Consider the following 6529-nt stretch of genomic DNA (forward strand, 5'->3'; position numbering starts at 1 on the left):
ATGAACATTGGAGAGGTTGTAGTGAAAAGGAACCCTAAACACAGTACGCCACTATGGAAAGCAGTATGAAGGTTCCTCAAAAATTTAAGAATAGAATTACCATATGACTCAGCAATCCCTCTTCTGGGGATTTCTGAAAACATTTATCTGTAAAGATGTATGCACACTGATGTTCACAACAGCATTATTCATGGTAAGCAAGAAATGTAAACAACTGCAATATCCTTTGATAGATGACTGGAAAAGAAGCTATGGTACGTATATACAATAGAATACTACTCAGCCATAAGAAAAGATGAAATACTGCCATTTGCAACAACATGGATGGATCTTGAGAATATCATGCTAAGCAAAATAAGTCAGACAGAAAAAGTCAAGAATCATGATTTCAGTATATGTGGGATAAAAACTGAAAGCAACAGATGAACAAGGCAAACAAACTCATAGAATTATTATGAAGATAATACACAGAGTTCCTACATACCTCACACCTTGTGAAAACTGTATTCAGGTCTATGGCCATGCCACCCTGAATGAGCCCAATCTCGTCTGATCTTGGAAGCTAAGCAGGGCTGGGCCTGGTTAATGCTTGGATGGGAGACCACGTAGGAAGACCAGGTGATGTAGGTGTAAAACAACAACAAAAAAATTATGTTCAGTATCATGTGCTTTCAGTTGTCTCTACAAGAATTTATACAGCAGATATTAGTGTATGCTTAAATCGGTAGATACATTAGAGAAAAAGCAGTTCCAATTTCTGAGATCACATCTCTTAGTTTCCTTCTTGGCCCTCGAACTTTTTACAGGTTTGTTAGCTCTCCCATACTTTCAAATGAGGGTATTTTTCATATTTTTTCCCCCAGTTTTTCCAGTTACTATCAAAGGGAGAGTTGGACTGAGTTACATATTTGCCATTATGGGAAATAGAACTCTCTTTTGTCAACTGTTATATAATGTATACTAATCTTGAATGTTAACAATTCTGATTTTTTATATATATTTATTCTGGGGTAGCTATTATTTAGAGAATATAGAACATTTCTAGCACTCCATTAGATACCTGGACTATACCTGTCCCCCAGACTATATCTCTCACAAGATGACTACAATTCTGACTTTTGTACTCATTGAATAATTTTGTTTGTTTTTGAAGTCAATACAAATGGAATCTTACTGAAGATGCACTTATGTGTCTGGCTTTTTCACTGAACATGCTATTATAATACATATTTATGTTTTTGACTGTATCAGTAGGATAGTTTTTAATTGTGTAGTATTTCATTGTATGAACATACCACCATTTATCCATTCTCCTCTTTGTGGGCATCTAGTTTCAACCACTTTGAAAAGTCGCTATAAACATTTTCCACATTTTTTGGTGGCTAGATGTACTCATTTTTCTTGTGAATACCCCAACAGTAAAAATGCAGAGTTGTAGAAAAGGCAAATATATTCAGCTTTAGCAGAAACTGCCTGTTTTTCAAAATGGTTTTATCATTTTACTTTCCTACCAGCAGTTAAATTCTACCATAATATGTCTAAATATCATGAGTTATATGAGGTTAAACCAGATTCTGAAAACCATGACTTGAAGGGGAATTCACAAGTGCCACGGAGTTAGAAGAAACCCACTTAAGCTGACTTCAGTGATCAAAGCTGGGAGCATGAGATTTACACAATGTTTTTGCTGCTTGATTCATTTTCTTCCCTAACACTAACTTCTGGCCTTTAGCTCACATTTCTTAAAGCATGGATCAGCTTTGTTCAGCTGAACTATTCTCCTATCTCACCAGAGGGGGCTGTATCTGGCCATGTGAATTGGTTTTCTTTTCTCAGTTTCAACTCTGGCAAATGAGTTCAAGCTAAAGGGGAAAGCATTATTTACAAATCTGGTTGCTATTTCAAGGAGTTGGAGGGAATAGTCTATACAATGTTTACTATACCCTTGATCCACAACTTATATCCATTCTTCAAGACAGGACAGAATCCAAAATCTCAGTGTAATATTCTATAGTCCATTTATAACTATTTTCTCCTCCTAACTCCATATACCTGTAATTATTACTGATTCAAATTTTACTATAATTTTCATTATCATCATATATGTAATTTGACTATTTAAAATTAAATTAAAAGAAAATCTGTAAAACAGCCATTTTATAACCGAGTGAATATCACAAAAGTTAAGGGGTTTGTCCAAGTGTGCTCAACCAGATAGTGTTGGAATTTGGTATAACCTTCTATTTTCTCTACTCCACATTCTACATTTTTTCAACTATTGTACTGTTACCCTGCATCTAATCTAATGCTTTTGTGATCCAAATGTTGACATGAACTTACTTTAGCCATATAGAGAACATTGTGGATACTTAGGAAATTTTGAATTTTCTAACGAGAAAGAGAATGAAGTATTTGTGTGTATTTTGGGTCTTTTAATCAGATATTTAATAAAGTTATTTCTCTGTTTGAATAGTACTCCTACTATTTTTCTAACATTTTCTACAAATCCCTAACAAATATTGATTGATATTTTTTCTGGTGAAGGACATATTTCTAGGATGTAGAAAGGAGGAGAAAAACCCCATCTTTATGTATCATTAATTTAACTTTGGCCCATTTATTCCAAATACATCTACTGCATACAATGTCAGTTTATATATTTCAATATTTAATAATTTTTTGAAGTCTCTGGTGTATACAGATATTCTATTAAAACCCTGTAGCCTATTTACTTTCTCCAATCATTCACATGGGCTTTTTCTTGCCAAATGTTAATGTGACATCTGCTGTACCTAATTCCAGTAAATATCAGGAACTTTAATGCATACAAGCGGTTTATCATACATCCACTATCAATTTGTTCTGAGACATGTCATTTATGAAAATAGCTTAGGGTTTTTATTTATTAAGATTATTTCAAGTGAAAGCTAAACACTTTAATTCAAAGGTCTTGGACTTTTTATCCAGATGTTTATAATCTCTTGTGCTATTTACTGACCTTGCCAAATTAAGGTTGTGAATTAATTAGCTGCGTTCAGAAATTCAAAGTAAAGAGATGGAATTATTTTCAAAGGCTGATCATATATTTTTTCATAAAATAAGGAAGCAATGTAAGTTCAACCTGGATGGAGCAAAACATAATAAAAAAACAAGGTCTTTTAAAATGGTAATAAATATATAAGACAAACCAAACTTTTGTGCTTAGTGTAATGAATTTATGTACTTCAATCATATAAACAAAAAAAATTATGTTACATAATTACATAATATTATAAATTAATTATATATTTTTTAAATCTTTGTTTTCAATCTTAAGGGAATGCATTTGTCTCTTATTTTCATTCAACTATCTATCCAACTGCTGGTTCATCAAGCAAATTTTTTTAGTCACATCTCCAAATATCTGACCTCCTAAAATCAACCCTTCTCCTCGTCATGCACGATGTGCCTCTTATGCATAGAAAATATAGCATTTAAAATACTGCATTTATTTGTGAGATGAGTTGGTTAATTTTGTGATTTATGATGAGATTGTGATTTTCAGGTGGGCAGGGTCTTTGTTCATTTTTGCTCCCTATTGTATTTCCAGAGCCTAAAAGAGTATTTCACAGAATGGTGACCAATAAGCAAATATGAGGTGCTGTATGAAGTAGAGTTTCAAGGAAATCAGCAGATTGTGTTTACGTAAACAAACAACTGGATTTAGGAGTATGGGAGGGAAGATCTTGCATATACTATAGATTAGGGGGAAAAACCTGTTTTATAAGAAATAGAAAACCATTTAGAAGGGAGTGGAAGCAGATATTATAAGGAAGATTTTAACCTTAGCCAAGGTAAAAATTTTTGCTTCGTAAGATAATAAAGGACAAACGTTAACACCATGGTAAACCTCACAGGTCTCTCTTTACCACTTAGCACAGAGCCCAAAGTTAGACACAAAGATGCTTCCTACGTTTTCTGCATTAATTTTTGCCATAGGTACAAGGAGCTTATTCTGATGACATTCAGTAACTGCTGCTTAAAATAAAATGTTCCCTGACACTTTAAATTTTTTAACTGAAAATCCTGAATTGTTATAGAAAGACACCACAGGAGCATAAGCGCTTTGGTTAGCTCATTTCAAACACTCCCCTTCCCCCTGGTACCTGTTTTCAATAAAATAATTTTTGCTAACACTACTCTCTCTCTCCCACATCCATATATATAATATAATATATATATACATATCTATATCATATATAATATATACATACATGTATATGGATATATAGATACATATACATATACATATGTTTATATACATGTGTATACATATGATTTTAATAGAAGTAAAATGGAAGGATGACTAAAAAGGTATAGTAATCTCTCCGCTTCCTGAGACTCCACTGCAATAACAATGATAAAAGAATAGGAATCACATGAACCCACAATGGTGAAAATTATTAATGAAAAACTGCAATAGACATCCATTATGCAAGACTCCCCAATATACTGAATGCCTTTCTTAAAGTTTGATTATTTTACACATTAGGAATCTGTCTTTTCTAGGTAAAAGCAGAAATGTTGTATCTCTAGAATCCCTTGTACCTGGCATTCCTCCTATCAGAACTGATGTCTTTGTCATTTTTCTCTTATTGTCCTTCTCTCTTTCCATCTCCATCTCTACTTCCAATTCCGTCTCTCTCTCTCTAACTTATACTTTCTGAAACATTTCCTCAAGTGTATCTTCAACCAGTAGAATAGCTTAGAGAAGGGTAATTTGGGTGAAATTTGGTTTGTTCTTAATTTTGTTTTTAAAAGCTTTACCGTAAGTATGATATAAATATATTTACTATAAATCATACATTGGCCATTAGCTTGGAGGGAATTTATTATTTTTTAAGTGCACAGGGCTAGCCCAGGTTGGAGCCTGACTGAATGACTAAAGTATTGTTTATATTTATACAGATTTATACTTTGTCCTACTTAATCTCTCTGTGTGTGTGTCTGTGGGCATGCACGCACGCTCATGTGTGTATACCACAAAGTATAATTTGAAGGAAATTTTTGAATAGTTCTAATTTTTTTCCTTACTCATTGATCTTTTTAGGTTTTCTCTCTTTTGGGAAAATTATAGCAATTATTTTTTTCTACTATGTTGTCAATTTTGTACAGCTTTTTAATATTTTGGGGGGAAGAATAACAAATAGTGGCATCATAAAAACAAAAGTTCTTACCTGTTTTTACAAAATTTCTTATTTCTTATTGTTAATTCACATTTTCTTTAATGTGCTAATTGGATTTTCCAGGGTAAATATTTCCTTTTGATTTATCTCCCTAAAAACATGAAATAAGATTGGATATACAGATACTTTCTAACTAAAATAGAATACTAAACATCAATTACTAAGAATAGTTATATACTTTTGCTTATTTTTATATGCTATAAGAAGATTATTTCTTGGATCATATTACTTAAATATGATCATTTTTTTCCACTTAAAGAAGGTTTAAAAAGAATCTGTGTGGTATAGAAAGTGTGTTGTTTTCATGAGATTCACAAGTCTTAAAGTGTGGGTGTTTGATAAGACAATTCTCAATAACCAACCCTCTGATTTACTCTGTGAAACAGATATCAGTAACTTTAGGTCGAAGTTATACTAAATATGAACAACGAGCATTCATGACAGAGAAATTCTACTGTGCATTCCTTTTTATTTTTCCTAAGGAAAAGAGTACTTTCTTTCTAAAGCAGTGGCTCCCAAACTTTTTGTTCTCTGGGCTCCTTTTATACTCTTTAATATTATTTAGAATCCCTAAAAGTTTTCTTTTATGTGGGGTATAGTGTAAATTACAAGTACCAAAATTACAGTCAGAAATTAAAATTTAGGAAAAACTTAAAAATACATATTTATCCATTCATTTGAAAATAACCAAGGAGAACTCATTCCATGTTAACAAAGTATTATTTTTTGAAGAAGTAACTCTTTTCCAGAGCAAAAAGAAAATTGTGATCAGAGTGGCATTTTTGCAAAAATCTTAAATGTTTTACTTGACAGAAGACAGCTGGATTCTTATATCTGCTTCTGTGTTCAGTCTTCTGAGATACCACATGTTATGTAGCCTCTAGGAACCTCTGCTATACATTCCTGAGAAGAAGAGTAAAAAAGGCAAACAACATCCCAGTGTTATTATGAAAATGGTTTTGATCTTGCAGACCCACTGAGAGAGAATCACTGTTCTAAAGTGAAATGTCAGTCTGTTCCAGAATACAAAGGAACATAATGAAGGACAATTTCGAAGTGAATTTTATTCGCCTTGGTTCAGAATACCTGAGTATGCAAGTAAGCCACAAGATATATTAAAATTTTAGGAACACTTGCTTAATTTTTTATGAGCTGCTTCCTTGGTATGCTAATCAAAATCTTAACCTATAATATGGATAGCTGTTCTTTACCATCTGTGTAATATGCCTAGATAAAAGAGTTTCTGTTTCTAATTAGAATGATTTTCTATGCTTTATGTCATTGTTATTATGTCCTTGATAGTC

General features: G+C 32.4%; 1 pseudogene; it reads left to right on the top strand.

Annotated features, from left to right (window-relative positions):
* Positions 1-511: 511 nt before the first annotated feature.
* On the top strand, positions 512-630 carry LOC118601347 (annotated as a pseudogene).
* The last annotated feature ends 5899 nt before the right edge of the window (positions 631-6529 follow it).

The sequence above is a fragment of the Rousettus aegyptiacus genome, unplaced genomic scaffold (assembly GCF_014176215.1).
Source record: "Rousettus aegyptiacus isolate mRouAeg1 unplaced genomic scaffold, mRouAeg1.p scaffold_m13_p_3, whole genome shotgun sequence".
In the NCBI taxonomy this organism is placed as follows: Eukaryota; Metazoa; Chordata; class Mammalia; order Chiroptera; family Pteropodidae; genus Rousettus; species Rousettus aegyptiacus.